Source organism: Prionailurus viverrinus, chromosome A2 (genome assembly GCF_022837055.1).
Source record: "Prionailurus viverrinus isolate Anna chromosome A2, UM_Priviv_1.0, whole genome shotgun sequence".
NCBI lineage: Eukaryota > Metazoa > Chordata > Mammalia > Carnivora > Felidae > Prionailurus > Prionailurus viverrinus.
Genome location: NC_062562.1, coordinates 105,681,080 through 105,702,787, shown reverse-complemented (window position 1 = coordinate 105,702,787; position 21,708 = coordinate 105,681,080). Strand labels below are relative to the sequence as shown.

General features: G+C 34.0%; 1 long non-coding RNA gene across 1 annotated transcript in view; it reads left to right on the top strand.

Moving 5' to 3' along the window:
• The window catches only part of LOC125160460 (uncharacterized), an 89,311-nt gene extending 70,410 nt beyond the window's left edge, over positions 1-18,901 (top strand). Inside the window, exon 3 of the long non-coding RNA XR_007150258.1 lies at positions 18,736-18,901. This is a non-coding gene — a long non-coding RNA (uncharacterized LOC125160460). The remainder of the gene's footprint in view (positions 1-18,735) is intronic.
• Positions 18,902-21,708: the final 2,807 nt, after the last annotated feature.

Here is a 21,708-nt window from a genome sequence, read left to right as displayed (position 1 = left end):
CACATTCAGGTCCTTTATCCATTTTGAGTTTATTTTTGTGACTGGTGTGAGAAAGTGGTCTAGTTTCAACCTTCTGCATGTTGCTGTCCAGTTCTCCCAGCACCATTTGTTAAAGAGACTGTCTTTTTTCCATTGGATGTTCTTTCCTGCTTTGTCAAAGATGAGTTGGCCATACGTTTGTGGGTCTAGTTCTGGGGTTTCTATTCTATTCCATTGGTCTATGTGTCTGTTTTTGTGCCAAAAAGAGAAAGTTCTATAGGCCATTTAACCATTAAAGCTCTGTAACACTGCTTAGAGAGACCAGTACTGGCTGATCATCATAATAAACAGATTTAAATTAGTTTTTTTTTATATTTTAGTAAATGTACTCTTATTGTTTTCAACTTGTATCTGAGGTCTTAAAGATGTTTTCTTTTATTTGTAAAGCCTCCCATTATTTTATTTAATCATAATGTAATTGTGAGTACAATACTTTTTCCCTGGATAAGATCATTGTAAGCATAAGGAAGATGCTGAGAAATAATTCTTTTTTTTTTAATTTTATTTTTTAAAATTTACATCCAAATTAGTGAGCATATAGTGAAACAATGATTTCAGGAGTAGATTCCTTAATGCCCCTTACCCATTTAGCCCATCCCCCCTCCCACAACCCCTCCTATAACCCTCAGTTTGTTCTCCATATTTATGAGTCTCTTCTGTTTTGTCCCCCTCCCTGTTTTTATATTATTTTTGTTTCCCTTCCCTTATGTTCATCTGTTTTGTCTCTTAAAGTCCTCATATGAGTGAAGTCATATGATTTTTGTCTTTCTCTGACTAATTTCACTTAGCATAATACTCTCTAGTTCCATCCACGTAGTTGCTAATGGCAAGATTTCATTCTTTGTGATTGCCGAGTAATACTCCATTGTATATATATACCACATCTTCTTTATCCATTCATCCATCAATGGACATTTGGGCTCTTTCCATACTTTGGCTATTGTTGATAGTGCTGCTGTAAACATGGGGGTGCATGTGTCCCTTTGAAACAGCACACCTGTATCCTGTGGATAAATGCCTAGTAGAGCGATTGCTGGGTCGTAGGATAGTTCTATTTTTAGTTTTTTGAGGAACCTCCATACTGTTTTCCAGAGTGGCTGCACCAGCTTGCATTGCCACCAACAATGCAAAAGAGATCCTCTTTCTCTGTATCCTCGCTAGCATCTGTTGTTGCCTGAGTTGTTCATGTTAGCCATTCTGACAGATGTAAGGTGGTATCTCATTGTGGTTTTGATTTGTATTTCTCTGATGATGAGTGATGTGGAGCATTTTTTCATGTGTCAGTTGGCCATCTGGATGTCTTCCTTGGAGAAGTGTCTATTCATGTCTTTTGCCCATTTCTTCACTGGATTATTTGTTTTTTGGGTGTTGAGTTGGATAAGTTCTGTATAGATTTTTGGATACTAACCCTTTATCTGATATGTCATTTGCAGATATCTTCTCCCATTCTGTCAGTTGCCTTTTAGTTTTGCTGATTATTTCCTTCACTGTGCAGAAGGTTTTTATTTTGATGAGGTCCCAGTAGTTCATTTTTGCTTTTGTTTCCCTTGCCTCCAGAGATGTGTTGAGTAAGAAGTTGCTGCGGCCAAAATCAAAGAGGTTTTTGCCTGCTTTCTCCTCAAGGATTTTGATGGCTTCCTGTCTTACATTTAGGTCTTTCATCCATTTTGAGTTTCTTTTTGTGTATGGTGTAAGAAAGTGGCCCAGGTTCATTCTTCTGCATGTTGCTGTCCAGTTTTCCCAGCACCACTTGCCAAGGAGACTGTCTTTATTCCATTGGATATTCTTTCCTGCTTTGTCAAAAGTTAGTTGGCCATACGTTTCTGGGTCCATTTCTGGGTTCTCTATTCTGTTTCATTGATCTGAGTGTCTGTTCTTGTGCTAGTACCATACTGTCTTGATGATTACAGCTTTGTAGTATAGCTTGAAGTCTGCGATTGTGATGCCTCCTGCTTTGGATTTCTTTTTCCAGATTGCTTTGGCTATTCGGGGTCTTTTCTGATTCCATACAAATTTTGGGATTCTTTGTTCTAGCTCTGTGAAGAATGCTGATGTTACTTTGATAGGGATTGCATTGAATGTGTAGATTGCTTTCGATAGTATCGACATTTTAACAATATTTGTTCTTCCTATCCAGAAGCATGGAATCTTTTTTCCATTTTTTTGTGTCTTCTTCAGTTTTTTCATAAGCTTTCTACAGTTTTCAGTGTATAGATTTTTCACCTCTTTGGTTAGATTTATTCCTAGGTATTTTACGGTTTTTTGTGCAATTTTAAATGGGATCAATTCCTTGATATCTCTTTTTGTTGCTTCATTGTTGGTGTGTAGGAATGCCACCGATTTTTTTGCATTGATTTTATATCCTGCAACTTCGCTGAATTCATGAATCAGTTCTAGCAGTTTTTTGGTGAAATCTTTTGGGTTTTCCATATAGAGTATCATGTCATCTGCAAAGAGTGAAAGTTTGACCTCCTCCTGGCCAATTTGGATGCCTTTTACTTCTTTGTGTTGTCTGACTGCAGAGGCTAAGACTTCCCATACTATGTTGAATAACAGTGGCTAGAGTGGACATCCCTGTCTTGTTCCTGACCTTAGGGGAAAAGCTCTCAGGTTTTCCCCATTGAAGATGATATTAGTGTTGGGTTGCTCATATATGACTTTTATCATCTCAAGGTGTGATCCTTCTATCCCTACTTTCTTGAGGGTTTTTTTCAAGAAAGGATGCTGTATTTTGTCAAATGCTTTCTCTGCATCTATTGAACGGATCATATGGTTCTTGTCCTTTCTTTTATTGATGTGATGAATCACATTAATTGTTTTGTGGATATTGAACCAGCCCTGCATCCCAGGTATAAATCCCACTTGGTCGTGGTGAATAATTTTTTTAATGTATTGTTGGATCTGGTTGGCTAATATCTTGTTGAGGATTTTTGCCTCCATGTTCATCAGGGAAATTGGTCTATAGTTGTCCTTTTTTAGTCTGGTCTCTGTCTGGTTTTGGAATCAAGGTAATGCTGGCTTCATAGAAAGAATTTGAAGTTTTCCTTCCATTTCTATTTTTTGGAACAGTTTCAAGAGAATAGTTGTTAACTCTTCCTTAAATGTTTGGTAGAATTCCCCCAGAAAGCCATCTGGCCCTGGACTCTTGTTTTTTGGCAGATTTTTGATTACTAATTCGATTTCCTTACTGGTTATGGGTCTGTTCAAATTTTCTATTTCTTCCTGTTTCAGTTTTGGTACTGTATATGTTTCTAGGAATTTGTCCATTCTTCCAGATTACCCATTTTATTGGCATATAATTGCTCATAATATTCTCTTCTTACTGTTTTTATTTCTGTTGTGTTGGTTGTGATCTCTCCTCTTTCATTATTTTATTTATTTTATTTATTTTATTTTATTTTATTTATTTGGGTCCTTTCCTTTTTCTTTTTGATCAAACTGGCTAGTGGTTTATCAATTTTGTTAATTCTTTCAAAGAACCGGCTTCTGGTTTCATTGATCTGTTCCACTGTTTTTTTGGTTTCAATAGCATTAATTTCTGTTCTAACCTTTATTATTTCCTGTCTTCTGCTGGTTTGGGGTTTTATTTGCTGTTCTTTTTCCAGCTCCTTAAAGCGTAAGGTTAGGTTGTGTATCTGAGATCTTCCTTCTTTAGGAAGGCCTGGATTGCTGTATACTTTCCTCTTATGACCGCCTTTGCTGCGTCCCAGAGGTTTTGGGTTGTAGTGTTATCATTTTCCTTGACTTCCATATACTTTTTAATTTCCCCTTTAACTGCTTGGTTAGCCCATTCATTCTTTGGTAGGATTTTCTTCAGTCTCTAAGTATTTGTTACCTTCCAAATTTTTTCTGGTGGTTGATTTCAAGTTTCATAGCATTGTGGTCTGAAAATATGCATGATGTGATCTTGATCTTTTTGTACTTACTTAGGGCTGATTTGTGTCTCAGTATGTGGTCTATTCTGGAGAACATTCCGTGTGCACTAGAGAAGAATGTATATTCTGCTGCTTTAGGATGAAATGTTCTGAATATATCTGTTAAGTCCATCGGGTCCAGAGTATCATTCAAAGCCATTGTTTCCTTGTTGATTTTTTGATTAGATGAACTGTCCATTGTTGTAGCTGGGGTGTTGAAGTCTCCTACTATGATGGTATTACTATCGATGAATTTCTTTATGTTTGTGATTAATTGATTTATATGTTTCTGTTCTCCCACATTTGGCACATAAATGTTTACAATTGTTAGGTCTTCTTGGTGGATAGACCCCTTGATTATGATATAATGCCCTTCTGCATCTCTTGATACAGTTTTTATTTTAAAGTCTAGATTGTCTGATATAAGTGTGGCTACTCTGGATTTCTTTTGTTGATCATTAGCATGATAGATGGTTCTCCATCCCCTTATTTTCAATCTGAAGGTGTCTTTAAGTCTAAAGTGGGTCCCTTGTAAACAGCATATAGATGGATCTTGTTTTCTTATCCATTCTGTTACCCTATGTCTTTTGATTGGAGCATTGAGTCCATTGATGTTTAGAGTGAGTACTGAAAGATATGAATTTTTTACTATTATGATGCTTGTAGAGTTGGAGCTTCTGGTGGTGTTCTCTGGTCCTTATATTTGTTGCTTTTGAGATATATATATATATATATTTTTTTTTTTGATATATATATTTGTCTAATATTTGTTGCTTTTGATATATATATATGTGTATATATGTATATGCATATATATATACATATATATATGCATATACATATATATATGTATATATATTTTCATCTTTTCTCCCCACAAAGGGTCCCCCTTAAAATTTCTTGCAGGGCTGGTTTAGTGGTCACAAACTCCTTTAATTTTTGTTCATCTAGGAAACTTTTTAATCTCCTTCTTTTTTGAATGACAGCCTTGCTGGATAAAGAATTCTTGGCTGCATATTTTTCTGATTCAGCACACTGAATATATCCTGCCACCCCTTTCTGGCCTGTCAAGTTTCTGTGGATAGGTCTGCTGCAAACCTGGTCTGTCTTCCCTTGTAGGTTAGGGACTTTTTTTCCCTTGCTGCTTTCATGATTCTCTCCTTGCCTGAGTATTCTTTGAATTTGATTATGATATGCCTTGTTGATGGTCGGTTTTTGTTGAATCTAGTGGGGGTCCTCTGTGCTTCCTGGTTTTTGTTGTCTGTGTCTTTCCCCAGGTTAGAAAAGTTTTCCACTATGATTTGCTCACATAACGCTTCTACCCCTATTTCTCTCTCTTCCTCTTCTGGGACCCCTATGATTCTGATGTTGTTCCTTTTTAATGAGTCACTGATTTCTCTAATTCTTAAATCATGTTCTTTTGCCTTAATCTCCCTCTTTTTTTCTGCTTTGTTATTCTCTGTAAGTTTGTCCTCTGTATTGCTGATTCTCTGTTCTGCCTCGTCCATCCTTGCCGCTGCATCCATCCGTGATTGCAGCTTAGTTTATAGCATTTTTAATTTCATTCTGGATATTTTTTACTTCTTTTATCTCTGCAGAAAGGGATTCTAATCTATTTTTGACTCTAGCCAGTATTCTTATTACCGTGATTCTAAATTCTGGTTCAGACATCTTGCTTGTATCTGTGTTGGTTAAATCCCTGGCTGTCGTTTTTTCATGCTGTTTCTTTTGGTGTGAATTCCTTCATTTTGTCATCTTGAAGGGAGAAAAGGAATTAATGAAGTAGATTGAAATTAAAAAAAATTAAAATTAAAAATACTATAATTAAAAAATTAAAAATACACACACAGACACACACACACACACACATGAAAATCAAATAGATAATGCTTGATCCTAGGTATGTTTTGGTCTGGGTGTTGAAAGTGGTTTGACAGATTAGAGAAAAAAAAGTGGGGGGAGAAAAAAAAGGAAATTGAGAATTTGAAAAAAATGAATACACTGAAGTAGACTAAAATGAGATGATGGGTATAAAATAGAATTTGAAAAAATATACACAAAAGTAAGAATATAGTAGAAAAATTAAAGAAAAACATTTTTAATGAAAACTAAAAATAAATATGACTTTTTTCTTTTTTCTGTATTTAAGAAAAAAGAAATGAAAAAGTGAAAAAAGATAAAAAAAAGAAAAATGAAATAATTTGAAAATTTGAAAAATTGAATACACTGTAGTAGACTAAAATAAAATGATGGAAGTAAAATAGTATTTGAAAAAATTTGCATAAAAGCAAAAAATATAGTAATACAAATTAAATAAAAATATCTTTAATAGAAATTGAAAGTAAAGATGAAGTTTTTCTCTTTCTGTATTCAAGAAAAAGAAAAGAAACAAAAAAGAGAAAAAAAGAAAAAAAGAAAAGAAGGAAAGGAAATTTTTTGAAAATTTGAAAAGGTGAATACACTGAAGAAGAATTAAAATAAAATGATGGAAGTAAAGTAGAATTTGAAAAAAATTACACAAAAGTAAAAAATATAGTAATAAAAATTAAATAAAAATATATTTAATAAAAATTGAAAATAAAAATGAATTTTTTCTCTTTTTGTATTCATGAAAAAGAAAATTATAAAAGAGAAAAAGAAAAGCAAACAGTGTATCAGTGGGTTGTGGGACAACTTTAAACAACCTAATATACTTAATTTAATGAAATTAGCCCAGAGGACAGAAGACAGAGTGGGGGAAAATATTTAACCAAATAATGGTCATAAATTTTACAAGTTTGGGGCTCCTGGGTGGCTCAGCTAGTTAAGAGTCCGCCTCTTGGTTTCAGCTAAGGTCATGATCTTGTGGCTTTGTGGTTTCATGCCCTGCTTCGGGCTCTGCACTGGCAGTGCGATGCCTGCTTGCGATTCTCTCTCTCTCCATCCCTCTCTGCTCCTCCCCCACTCATGCTGTTTCTGTTTCTCTCAAAATAAATAAACTTAAAAAAAAATAAATATTGCCAGTTTGATGACACAAATTCAATAAACTTAATAAGCCCTCTAAATAAGAATGATGAAGAAAACTACACAAAGGCACATCATAATCAAATTGCTCAGTGGTAGTGTTAAATAAAAAAATGTTAAAAATAAAAAGAATTAAGAGACATATTACAGAGTACAAAAACAAGGACAATAGTATATTTCATATCCTAAACAATTCAGTGGAAAAAAATTTTAAAGAACTAAAAGAAAAAGGTTAGCCTAGAATTCTGTACCTATCAAACATTCCTTCCAAACAAAGGCTAAATAAAAATTTTGTTACAAGGGTGCCTGGGTGGCTCAGTCGGTTAAGCGTCTGTCTTCAGTCATGATCTCACAGTTCATGAGTTCGGTCCCCGCCTTGGGCTCTGTGCTGACAGCTCAGGGCCTGGAGCCTGCTTCTGATTCTGTGTGTCCCTCCCCTCAGCTCCTCCCCTGCTCACACTCTGTCTCTCTCTTAAAAAAAAAAAAACAAAGATTAAAAAAAAATTTAAAAACTTTGTTACAAAGTGGAAAGAATCTGTGAACTGTATGCTCACACTACAAGATATGTTAAAGGAGTTTCTTTAGGCAGAAAGACAATGATACCAGGTGGAAATATGACATGAAGGGCACAGGAAATGGTAACTAGATAAGTAAATATTTAAGATTTTTTTCATATTATGTAACTCTCTTAAAGATAAGAAACTTTAAACAAAAATAATGTAAAGTGAGATTTATGATATATATAAAATTAAAATGGACATTAGCATACATATTGAGATTGGAAAATAGAAGTAGAGTAAAACCTTGGTTTGCAAGCATAATTCATCCAGAAACATGCTTGCACTCCAAAGCACTTGTATGTCAAAGTGAATTTCAAGAACTATTGGCTCAGTTGTGATCATGTGAAATTTGGCATCATATTGCAAGACATCACTCGTTTATCAAGTTAAGATTTACATATTAGAAATGTTTGCTCATCTTGCAGAACACTCACACAGGAAGTTACACACAATCCAAGGTTTTTTACTGTACTATACTGTTTTAAGGTTTTTATGCTTTATGTGTAGTGGTATTAGTTAAAAAATTATGAAAAGTTAAACATTATCCTCTAAATCCTGAGGCAACCATATAAAATGACAAAGAGTTATAGCTAAAAAGTCTACAATGGAGATAAAATGATAGAAATATTCGCTGATCTAAAAAACTGCAGTATTAGGAAAATAGAAGCAAAGAAAAGATGGGACAGATAAGAAACAAATGACAAGATAATAGATTTCAAGCTAAACATATTAATAACAGGTAAATTTAAATGGTGTAGAAATTTCAAATAAAATGTTGAGATTGTCAGATTGGGTAAGAAACAACAGTTACCTGTGTGAAACAAATTTCAAGTATATAGATATAAGTAACCTAAAAGTAACAGAATGGAAGAATTTATATGATCCTAACACTTTATAAAACAAAATCTGAATGATCATATTAATATCAGACAAAGTAACTTTCAGAGCAAAGAATTTCATCCAGAGATAAATAAGTTTATTTTGTACCAATAAAGAGGTGAATTATCAATACTTATGAATGTATAGGGGCACCTGGGTGACTCAGTGGGCATCGACTTTTGATTTCAGTTCAGGTCATGATCTCACATTTGTGAGATTGAGCCCTCTGTGGGACTTTGCACTGGGTGTGGAGCCTGCTTTAGATTTTCTCTCTTTCTCTTCTTCTGCCCCTCCCCTGCTCACATTCATGAGTTTTCTGTCTCTCAAAAGAAAAAAAAAAACAAACTTATGCACCTATAACCATGATTGAAAATACGTAAGGTAAGCATTGCTTAAACCATGAGAAGAAACAGACTAACTCACAAGTATAGTAACAGATCTTCCCAACAATGGATAGAACAGGAGAAAGAAAAATTAGTAAGGTAATAGAAGATTTGAACCACAATGACTTCACGTCATTGGCGTTTATAAAATTCTCTACCCAAAACCAAACATTCTACCCAAAACCAAACATTCTTTTCATGTACTCACAAACAAACATTACCAAGACAGAGTGCATTGGGCCATAAAACGAGTCTCAAAAGATTGAAAGGGATCTAAGTCATTCAGTGTATGTTAGTGACCACAGTGGAATTAAATTAGAAATCACTAATAGGTTGCTCTCTTGAAAAATCCTCCAAAATTTAGAAATTAAATAATATACTTTTAAATAACATGAGTCAAAGGAAAAAAAATCAAAGGAGAAATTAGAAGGTATTTTGAATTGAATGAAAAAGAAAATGTGATGTATCAGAATTGTGTAATGCTACTAAAGCAGTGTGAGGGGGAAATTTATAGCACTATAAAGCCCATATAAGGAAAGAAGAAAGATCTCAAATCAATGGGTTCAGTGTCTACTGTAATAATAATAAAAAAAGAGCAAAATAAAACCAAAATAAGTGGGAAAATAAATAATCATGACCAGAGCAGAGATCAACGAGAATAAGAGCAAGATGGGAGAACAGGAAGACCCAGGCTTTGTCTTCCTACAAAGACAGTAACCTAGCAATATGTGGACCAAAATATCTTTATGGGAACTCCAAGAACATCTTCAGAAGTTGCAGTTACACAGGCAGGTGAAAAGTTGAGAACAGCTACATAGAAATGAATGGGAAGAATTATTTAACTTTACTCTCAATTGCCTCACCCTCAAGCCAGCACAGTTCAGTGTCATTGGAGAGAAGTCTAGCTCAGGCTGGCATAGTTGGAGCCAGCCTAATTTGCTTGGGGGTCACTGAAAGTAAGAGAAAAAGGGGATAGCTTAATCTTGCACTGGAGGACCTACAGTGGCACAGAGGCTAATGTGACTGGGTGCTATTGGGAAAATGCACCCAGCTCATGGTTTCTTGGGAGGGAGGGAGAAGAGAGAAGCATTCATCTGGATTTACAGAGGGCTGCCTGAGAAACTGGTTTCTGTATGGCCTGACTTGGATCCCTGACAGGGAATCAGGATACTTTGGATGCCTAGGCATTGCTGAGAACAAAAGGGAGCTGAACAACTTGCTGTTGCAGCACTATAGAACTTGCAGTATTGTGCAGTCACCAGAGGGAACGAAAGATTATGAGCTTCTGAAAAAAAAACGGTAAATCTCTAATTGGGAAATTTTCAAGCCCAGAGAAGTCACATCCCTTCCCTTCAAACGTTTTCAAAGGCCCCCAGAATCGTAGCTGGGTTAACTGACGAAGGTCTTGGGCTGTCCAAAGCCAGACATAAGGACTGACAGAAGTGCCGTTTTCTCAAATCCAAAAATTGGGGGGAAAAAATCACAAGGACACAATGAAAGAGAAACATTGTCCAATAAAAGGAACAAAATAAACCTAAAGAAATTGAGATTGATGCATTACCTAAAAACCAATTCAAAATAATTGCCTTCAAGGAGGTAAATGAACAAAAGAACACAGAATAACAACAAAGTCAAGAAAATACATGAACAAAATGAAAATATCAACAAAGAAACAAAGTATAAAGAAAAACCAAACAAATTCAATGACTGAATTAAAAAATTCACTAAAGGAATTTAATGTTGAATTTGATTAAACAGAAGGAAAAAAAAATCAGTGAACTCAATGGCAGGTCATTTGATATTAAGTCAGAGGAGCAAAAAATAATAATAATACAGAAAAGTGAAGAAAACTTAAGGAACTCAAAACCAGTTACTACATGCATATGGAAGTTTGAGAAAGAAGAGAAGGGGAGGGGGAGAATATGTGAAGAAATAATGGCTGAATATTTTTCAAATATAAGGAAGGAAATGAGCACTTAAGTTCAGGAAGCTCAAAGAAATTCAACTACTATGAATCCAAAGAGGCCCACACCAAAAGACACATTGTAATTAAGCTGTCAAAAGTCAAAGACAAAGAGAAAATCTTGAAATCAGCAAGAGAAAAGCAACTTGTCATGTACAAGGGAGCTCCCATAAGATTATCAGTGTATTTCTTAGCAGAAACCTTTCAGACTGGAAGGGAATGGGATGACATATTCGAAGTGCCCAAAGGGGGAGAAAACCTGCTAACCAAGAATACTAACCTGGTAAAAGTGTCCTTCAAAGATGAAGGAGAAATAAAGACTTTCCCAGGTAAACAAAAGCTGAGGGAGTTCATCACCTTTAGATATGCCCTTTGAGAAATGATAAAGGGAATCCTACAAGTTGAAATGAAAGGATGCTATACAGAAAACATGCAGAGAGCATATGAAAATATACAGCTTGCTGGTAAGGGTAAATATATAAGCAAGTACAGATTACTGCAATACTGTATTGGTGGTAATTAAAGCACTTTTGTTTTTGGATAAAATTTAAAAGACAAAAGCATATAGGGTGCCTCGGTGGCTCATTCGGTTAAGTGTCCGACTTTGGGTCAGGTCATGATCTCATGGTTTGTGAGAATGAGTCCTGCATGGGGCTGTCTGCTATCAGCTCAGAGCCTGCTTCAAATCCTCTGTCTCCTTCTCTCTCTGCTCCTCCCTCACTCATGCTCTCTCTCTCTCTGAAAAATAAATATCAAAAAGTAAAAAATAATAAAAGGCAAAAGCATAAAAATAACTATAGGTGCAAAATTATGTTAATAGATACACCATATATAAAGATGTGATTTGTGACATCAATATTACAAAGTGGGGGTGGGGTATGTAAATGAGTAATTTTTATATATGTTTGAAGTTGTTATCAGGTTAAAACAGATTGTTACAGCTATAAGATATTTTATATAAGCCTCATGGTAACCATAAAATATCTACAGAAGATACATGAAAGAAAATGTGACAGGAATCAAAGCATGACAACACACATAAAAGAAAATGTGACAGGAATCAAAGCATGTCAGCACACACACACACACAAAAGTCAATGAAACACATGTCTTTCATAGCAAGTATTTGTTGAAATGCTTTGGAAAAGTGAAATGTAGAGGCATTTTTCCAGAATAAATTGATTGCTTTAAGACCTTAGGATTTTTAGATACACACCAAAATTGAGAGGAAGGTACAGAAATTTCCCATATACCGCTTGTTCCCACAAATGTACAGCCTCCCCCATTATCAACATCACCCCCACCCAGAGCAGTACATTTGTTACAATTAAGGAACCTACACTGACACATCATCACCCACAGTTCATACTTTACATTGAGGTTCACTCTTGGTATTGTACTTGCTACAAATATACAAATGTGTTTATTTACATAATACAAATGTATAGTAACATGTGTGCATAAGAGTATTTTCACTCCCTAAAAATCATATTCATCACTCTGACCCCAACCCCTAGCAACCATTGATTTTCTTGTCTCTGTAGTTTTGCCGTTTCAGAATGTGGCATAGTTGGAATCATACAGTAGGCAGCCTTTTCAGATTGGCATATTTTACTTAGTAATAAACATTTAAGTTTCCTCTATGTCTTTTCACGGCTTGATAGGTCATTTCTTTTTAGCACTGAATTGTATTCCATTGTCTGTACCACAGTTTATTTATCCATTCAGCTCCTGAAGGACATTTTGGTTGCAGCCAACTTTTGGCAATTATGAACAAAGCTGTTATAAGGATCCGTTTGTGGATTTTTGTGTGGAAAGAAGTTTCTAGCTCTTTGGGGTAAATACCAAGAAGCATGATGGTTGGATCATATGCTATGAATATGTTTTGTTTTGTAAGAAACTGCCAAGCTGTCTTTCAAAGGGTACTGCTTTGCATTCCCACCAGCAATCTATGAGTGTTCTTGTTACGCCACATGCTCTCCAGCATTTGGTGTTATCAGTGTTTTGAATTTTAACCATTCTAAGAGATTTGTAGTTGTATTTCATTGTTGTTTTAATTTGCATTTCCCTGATGACATATGGAGCATTTTTTCACAGATGCTTATTTAGCATCTGTTTACCATTTTTGGTGAGATGTCCTTAAGGTCATCGGCCACTTAAATTGATTTTAAGGTAGATCCAATCTTTTCATTAAAAAAAATTTTTAGTGGAAATGTAAAATTCTAAACATGAATGGCTTTTTGCCATTAAATATAATATTAGCCAATTGGATGTACTTTATGGCTATTTTAAATGCATTCTAATATAGTTAGTAGAAAGATATTTACATATTTTAATTTTTATTAATTTTGAAAATATCTACTTTCAGCTACAAAAATTATTATAGTTCACAATTAAACAATATAGTTTTAGGTGCTAAAAATATGAATGTTATACATAAGCCTGAGGATTTTGGAATTTTGTGCACCTTAATGTATGAATTATATGATGATATTTTGGCCAGGTTTCTTCTGGCAGTTAAAAGCATGTTATTAGAAATAAAGAGGGAGGTGGGGAGTAAAAGTAGATTTTGTATTTCTCTTTGTTGCTAAAATATAAAGAGCTAACAAGTATTTTATGAAAGTATATAAATAATAGGATATCTGATATCCAATGTGCCTTAATATAGATTGTCTACAAAAGAGAATAGCTTTCTGGTGAGTGAAAGTATAGTTTTTAAATATGTCACAATAAATTGTTAATAGGCAATATTAATTTCTCTTAGTAACTTACATAGAATTGGTCATTTTAACTCATAGTAACTATAGCATTTGCTGTCTAATCAATATTTAAACTTTATTTTAACAGAAATGATGTTTGGTGATCTAATCTAGCTTTGTCTCTATTTGAAAAATACTGAATAATTTGTGTAATTAGTAGAGCCAAATTTTTCCTCTTAATAGTGGTGCATTCATACTTTCTAGAAAGTGAACAAGAAATGTAAAATTATTTGGAAGATTCAGATGCTGTTTTGAGAAAAAAAAATTACTTCCTGGATATTAGGTAGTTCATTAGGTAAGTATGTTGCCCTCAAAGTGAAATCTCATGTATGAGAGGAAGTCATTTATTGCAGGCTACTACTACCTTTAACTTTGGGAGGATGGGCAATACTTATGTATCTTTACTCTGTAGAAAGGGTTTACATTGTCTTATTTCAGGCCCTGTCTGAGCACTCATGTCTGTGGTTTCCATTATTCATTATGCCAGAATCAATGTGGCATGGGTGTCATTAGTAGCAAATGAAATGTGAGCTCTATATGTATCACTGTTGAATATTTTTAATTGTTCACTAGTATGACCCATGATTTTCCAAATGATAGTCCCTTTTTTACGCAAAAATGTGCTCTTTCTTCATTAGTAATACATCTTAAAGTTCTACCTTCATGACATGTAAATACATATAGATCTTTCCCTTTTAAAAATGTCAAATTGAAGTATATTGTATAACATACATCTAGTTAAATGTATAGCTCAATGAACTGTTTACAAAGTGAACCTTATGTAGCCATTATTCAAATCAAGTTATAGAACTACCTCATATTCCAGAAAATTTTCTTATGTCCCTCTCAGGCATTACCTCTCTCTCTCCGTCCCAAAGTCACTACTCTGCTGGCTTCCACTTCCATGGTTTAATTTGGCCAGTTTAAATTTATGTAAATAAGACCACCCAGAGTGCATTCTTTTCTCTGGCTTCTGTCACTCAGCATTATGTCTGCGACTTGTCCATGTTGTTGCACATATGTACAATGAAATTTGATATGTTTACCGTTTTTTGGCTAATGCTGTATTTACCTGTTTTGTGTGCATGAATATCATTTTGGGGGTGATACATAAGGGTAGAATTGCTAACATCATAAGGATGTATATATATTCAGCTCTGTTCAGCTTTAATAGATACTGCCAGATAGTTTTCTAAAATGGTTTTACACATGTATGAGTAGTAAAAGAGAATTCCAGTTCTATATCAGCCCACCACCACTTTGTGTGGTCAAACTATTTATCCAATATTAAATGTGTAGTAGTATCTTATTGTACTTTGTGCCCCTATGACTCATGATTTTGACTACACCTTGATTTTATCAATGATCACTTAGATAAATGTATTCTCATAAGTGAAATGCTTGTTCAAATCTTTTGTATATTTTAAAATTTTCCTGCCATTTCCCCATTAATTTGGGGGAATTTTCATATATTATGAATGTGAGTACTTTGCCAGATCAATATATTATAAATATCTTCATCTAGTTTTGTGTCTTCTAAAATTATTAGAATGGAGAAAGAACTGAGGGTATTAGATTATCTGCATCACTGTTTTTCAAAATTAACTACACATTAGAGACCCATGGAAAGCTTTAAAACCCCTAATGTCCATGCTATACCCAAATGAATTCAGAATTTCTTTGGAACCTAGGAAGTGGTATATTTTAATTGGTGTAGAGAGCGTGTAGGCAGAGAAAATCAGTAAAGGAAGGACAATAGGGAACACATTTGGTGCATATTAATTTGAGTTAGACTGTAGGCTTCACAGAATACAAGAATGGTGAGTCTTCCTGGAAGTAAAGCTGTACCTTATAGAATTTTGAGTCCAGAATAAAGATTTAGATTAAGAATCAACAAATAGTGGGGTATAACAAGTTTTTTGAGGAAATTAATGTGATTTGTCAATACATGAGGAGAATTAAAGTGGCAGTGGGGTAGGGCTAGATTGGAAGTGGGGGAAGCAAGAGCATAATTTTAAACCAATACCTGTGGTCTGGCTTCTGTAACTGCTATTCATCAGAAACTACATGGTGAGTTTTATGTGTATGGGATTTTACAGGCAAGAGGATATAAAGCTATTATATTTTGAGAGGAATCTGAAACTCTCCAGAAGCTAAAGATAACTAGATTAGAGAAGGAAATTAGTTAATGGTTATTACGCTTTGCCACTCAAGAGTTACTGAACATCCAAACCCTGTTTGTGGTAGTTGATGTGGAAAAGAGATGACTGATGGTAAAGATATTTGTGGGTGGACTAAGGTGTTGTTAGAGGGCGGGTAGAGGTGTGTGTGTGTTGGGGGGGTGTGTAGAGAGAGAATGAAAGAGAGACAGAAAGAGGGAGAGGTGGTGGCTGACGAGAGAAAAAGGGAGAGAGAGGAGTGGGGAAAGGATATAAAAATATAACGAACTAAAAGGGGAGAGAACGAAAAGAATGGACATGTGGTTAAGAGGAAAATGATCAAGATGAATGAGGTATGGAAAAGGTATTAATTTAAGCATTTAAACCTCGACTTTGACAATTAGATATATAGAAATAAATTTCTAAATTAGATACATAGAAATAAATGTCTAAATTTTTTTTTAAGTAATGAGAAAGAAAAGTCAATCATCAATCCAGGCTCTTTATGTTTTTCCCATAAGCATTCAATGGGTATGGGTATGACAAGGAGAAGACCAATTTTCATCCTAGTCATTTGTTCTTTTCTAATAAAAATACATCCTTTTATTTTCTACTTGGTTGTCTACATACTAAATAAATTTTAAAATATGTATTGAGGGGTGCCTGGGTGGTTCAGTCAGTTAAGTGTCCAACTTTGGCTCAGGTCATGATCTCACAGTTGGTGAGTTTGAGTCCCACATCGGGCTCTGTGCTGACAGCTCAGAGCCTGGAACCTGCTTCAAATTCTGTGTCTCCTTCTCTCTCTGCCCCTCCCCTGCTCATGCTCGCTCTCTCTCTCTCTCTCTCTCTCTCTCTCTCTCTGTCACACACACACACACACACACACACACACACACACAAACATTAAAAATTGTTTAAAAATAAAAAATATGTATTGAAAACAGAATAATATTCTTTAACCATAGATTTCAAACAAATAATCATTCTAAATGATAAAAAAATGTACTTAGAAGTTGAGATTTAGACACAACTGTTGAAAGAACTTAAGAATTCATTATAATCATGAAGGGATAAATTTTTAAAACTCCAGTTTTCTAATGTAAAAGTAGGAAAGAATTATTGCACAAGGATCTGACAGATGAGCTAAATCTTATCACTGCTTCACAGATAAGGCTAGGGTGAATGAAACACTAAGTGGTTAATGAGAAAAAAATTGGCAGAGTCCTACATTCAACCATATAACATATGTGTAGGGTCAGACTGATGACATTAAGTGCCATTGGGTTAAATAAGAAAACAGTGAGAGAAATTGTAGGTTTAGATTTTGGCAGATTAGGTTCATAGGGGAAAAGCACATTCAATTTATACCAATAAAATAAATTGAGGGTTGCTTAAGAGTAGTCTCTGCAAATGGTTATCATTTCAAACAGAGTGAGTCATCATAGAGTCTATCTGTGCTATCATTATCTTGCCACTTGATAGATTGATTTCTACAGCTCCAGTAAGCGCATCAGCTTTTCATGATAAAATTAAATTTTGCCCTCAACATTTAGCAATCTGATAACCTCCATAGAGCTAAATATATTAAATAGCAGCTTAGTTTTCTTTTTTTCTCTACTCCACCCCCCCCTTTTTTTTTTACTTGTTATACCTTCAGAAATTGGTTAGGCATTATTAAAATCAATGGAGTTGGTAAATTCTAATCTGTCTCCTATTGTTGGTTATTTTTTTTCTAGCAGATCTCAGTAACCTAGAAGCAAACTCAAGGATGGTAGATACCTGTTGGGATTTTGGCAGAGGTATGGGAGGAAAAGCCAAGGACTGCAAGGAAAGATACTGATGAGATTATTTGAAATAATAGGTAATGGAATCTGAGCTAGACAGAGGGGGTAATCAAGTAGGATGAGGCCACCAAGCAGGAAAAATTTAGAGGGCATAGCCATCTCAGATATGTTATAGAACACTGAGTGGGAATGATTCAAGCAAGAGAATGAAAATCTGGTATTTATACTTAGAGTGTAATGTCTTTTAAAGAGGAGATGCTCAATAAATATTCCTTCTGTTGTCTTTTATTTCCTCCTCATTCTAGGGATAAAGAGAATTTGATGTGTGATATTATCTAACTCCTTTGATTTATAAAAATAGAAAATTTTATTCTTTGAAATGATTCCCGATGTTAAATAAAAATAGAGATACAATGACTATTGGATGTTAGGAAAGGAGTATGAAAAAAAGGAAGCTGCTTTTAAATGACTAAGAAATATTATTTTTACTTTACTATTCATTTTTAAAGTCTCCTTTACTGTAACAATTATAGTGTTCACATTTTTTACAAGGTACTGATTAGTCACAGTTGGAATTAGAACATATGAAGTACTAAACTACTCTATAAGAAATTATATCACGCTATTAGCCATTTTCAAATTCCATGTATATTAAATAACCTAAGGTGTTAAATTATAGATATTCAAATACCTTTGTTACCTTTTTATGGAAAACTTGCTTAAAGATAGTATAAAAATCTACATAATATACAAGTGAATAAAAACATGTGTTACAGTAAATCAACTATGATGCCAACTCTTACTGTTTGACAAATTCTCTTTTGGAAGCTTTCATTATAAAAGTAATAATAAGAGACTAATCTATAATTATAACTGCTTTTAGATGACAAGATAAAAACATTTAAATGCAAACATTAGTTTGTGATGAATTATACTGCCTGATAGGATGCAGTGAAACCTTTGTCCAAATCTATAGGGGGTTCGTTAAAAATGACTTAAGCTTACTTTTGGTGTCTTTATTTCACCTTACCTACTCATCATGAGATTGCTCTCATTTTAATAAAGGAGAGGGAGGGACAAATATTAAACCAATAGATGTGAAGAGAGATTTGCTTTACCATTTTATGTTTATTGTTGAAAAGTATGTCAAATTTATACATGAGTTTTGGTGGATATAAAAAGATTGAAATTTGTGGCAAAGCAAAATGTGCTCAAACTTAGATGGAGTGAGTGAAATTAAAGCCCATAGAAATATAGGATTCTTAGTAATTACTATGCTTTTTGACCTTCAGCTTTGTTATAAAAGAAATAAATGGCTCCTACCCTGAAGAAGCTTACCATTTAGAAGAATAGACAAGCAAATGTGTGTACAACAAGTAAAATGATGTTCAAGATATATGAGTGACTGGGTAAGGAAGCAGCAAAAGGAAGAAAATACTTCACTGGAAACTAGGTGGGCAAGCTGGATTTAATCTGTTTGGCTTGATATATTTATACAAATACAGATTGTCAGTTGTACAATCTGACAAATACAATTTGTCAATACAGATTGACAAATAAAGATTGTCAAAATCTTAACGAGTACCGTGACTTGTAATTCTTCAGTAACGACCACAAAACCTCATTCGTTGAGGATATGATTTCTGATGCTGAATATGTATTGGTCCCTTGTCAGGATATAATGACTCTTCACAGAGCTATAATCATGGACTAACTATTTCCCCTTATTTATTGATTAACAAGATTTTTTTTTATAAGTGATACTGTTGCTAACTAAATAGATTCCCGACGATGTAAATGGTTGTGTATTCCCAGAAAAAATAATGAAAAAACCTATTGCAGCTGCAATCTACTTATCTTCCTAAAGAAACCCATGCATGACAACGTTAGTTTAAGATTAAGGCTATCAATGTGTGATTTAATACAAATATCTCAGGAATTTTAGTGATTTTAGGAGTCTATTATTATCTTTGAAAAGAACATGATAACTCTATGAAAAGACAAAAAAAGCACCTTGATTTAGTAAACATGTTCTGGGACTGCTTCTAGGTTGTGCGGTACTGCTGGGTGATAAGCTTGATAAAGAAGCTGGTTTGTATTTGGAGTACAATCTATACCACTGGCAGTATGGATTAGAGAAGCTAGAGATCTGGAGAGGAACTGGATGCATGTTGGGTTGCACAGAGCACCATTTTTTTTTTTTTAATTTAATGTGGGAGCTTTTCAACATTGAAAAATTGTAGTTTAAAGTATTTTTAAGCCAAGAAATGAGCTTCAATAAATTCTTTAAGATTTGATTGAAAAATCAAGCATATCTATCTATATCTATATCTATATCTATATCTATATCTATATCTATCTCTCTTTTCATCAGAAGACTGAAACTTGAACTTACAGAAGTACACTTAAATATGCAGGGATTCATAGAAACATTCAATACCTTGAAACATGTGATAGCTTAAAAGAAATATGTAAAAAAATTCTATATAATTAAGTTCAAACTTTAAAAACGCTGACAATGGAATCTCTGGTTAATGTCTGGTACCAGAAATTCTTCACTGAAGAAGCAAAGCTAGAGGAAGGTAATTAATCTTCAAGAGGGAAGTGTTATAATAACAATTGTCCTTTTTGAGACATATAATTGAATTTTGAGAATCATAGAATCATAGAATAATCTACTTTTAAAGGTGAAAACAAAGAACATGTGTGAATTTATGACATTTCCTTAGCATAATTTTATTTTTTTAAAGAAGAGTCTCAAACTATTAATCTAGGTGAGAAATCTATAATAACTGATCAAAATCTGTCTTGAGGCAAGCTGACTAAATAGCTTATGATCCCACAGTTAGTGACAAGGAGTTTTAATGGTTTTTATCAACAGCGACTTCATGAGTATATTCTTTTCACATTCATTTCCTTTTGATGTTGCCACCTTAAAATATTTTTTTTTGATGAATTATACAAAGTTTACAGCATTACTTTGAGTCACAGGACTCGTATGCCCTTCAGTGATAAATTTACAACGAAAGTCCTTCTCTCCCAGGAGGAATGGGGGGAAGGAAAGTTTCATTCACTATTCAGCACAGTACCCAGGGCAAGGAACTATGATGTGCGATAGATTTACATCGCTAAATAAAATAGAAAGTTTTCTTGTAGTTTGGTGTTTTCCATCTATTGAATAAACAGTGGTCAGGAATAAGACAGGGATGTCCATTCTCGCCACTGTTATTCAACACAGTGTTGGAAGTCCTAGCCACAGCAATCAGACAACATAAAGAAATAAAAGGTATCCAAACTGGCAAGAGAGATGTCAAACTTTATTTGCAGATTACATGATACTGTATACAGAAAACCCCAAAGACCCCACCCAAAAAATTAATCTTTTTTTTTTTTTTTTAACAAATTGTGCTGTGTCTGTGAATGAACAGTGTTCAGGATGTAAAACAGCAGGAGACTTATTTAGAGAGGATGTTATTGGAGGGCCTTCTTGGGAAGGTGACTTAAGCTGAGATCTGGAAGATCTGATGGAGAAATCACTAGGTGAAAACAACTGCATATGGCTTAAATGAATCCATATAAGGAAGAGGAATGACATTGTCTACAGTGCCACCCTTGCAGATCAGTCAGTTAAGAAGCATGACACATAGTTATTAGGTTTGATAACAAAAAGTTACCAAGTTGTTTTGGCAAAAGCAGTTTCCCATGAGTGGAAGAGAACAAAATTCAAATTGCTCAGAATTGAGTAATGAATGAAGGTTGATAGTAGGGAAAGGAAAGCCATGAATACAGCAAATACCAAAAACAATTTATTTAGCCAATTTCATGTTGTTGGATGATTGAAATACTTGACAACACCAATTGTAAGTTAATAACAATATTACATTGTAAATTATTATAAGGGAGTATTACACAACCATTAAAAGTGATGAGTTTTGGGATGAGCACTGGGTGTTGTATGGAAACCAATTTGACAATAAATTTCATATATTGAAAGGAAAATAAATAAAAGTGATGTGAGAAGAATATTTAATGATATATGAAAAAGCCCACTAACTTATAAATTGAAAAGTAGGAGATAATATTGCATATACAAAAAATTGGATATCTAAAAAATATATGTGATGATAACACATCTCCCTATGAATATATATAAATAGATGTGTCAATATTGGTTGTAATAATAATATATTATGTCAATATATGTTTATATATATAAATATAACTGCAAGAGTTTATATTTGTTGAATATAAACAGGTGTTACATA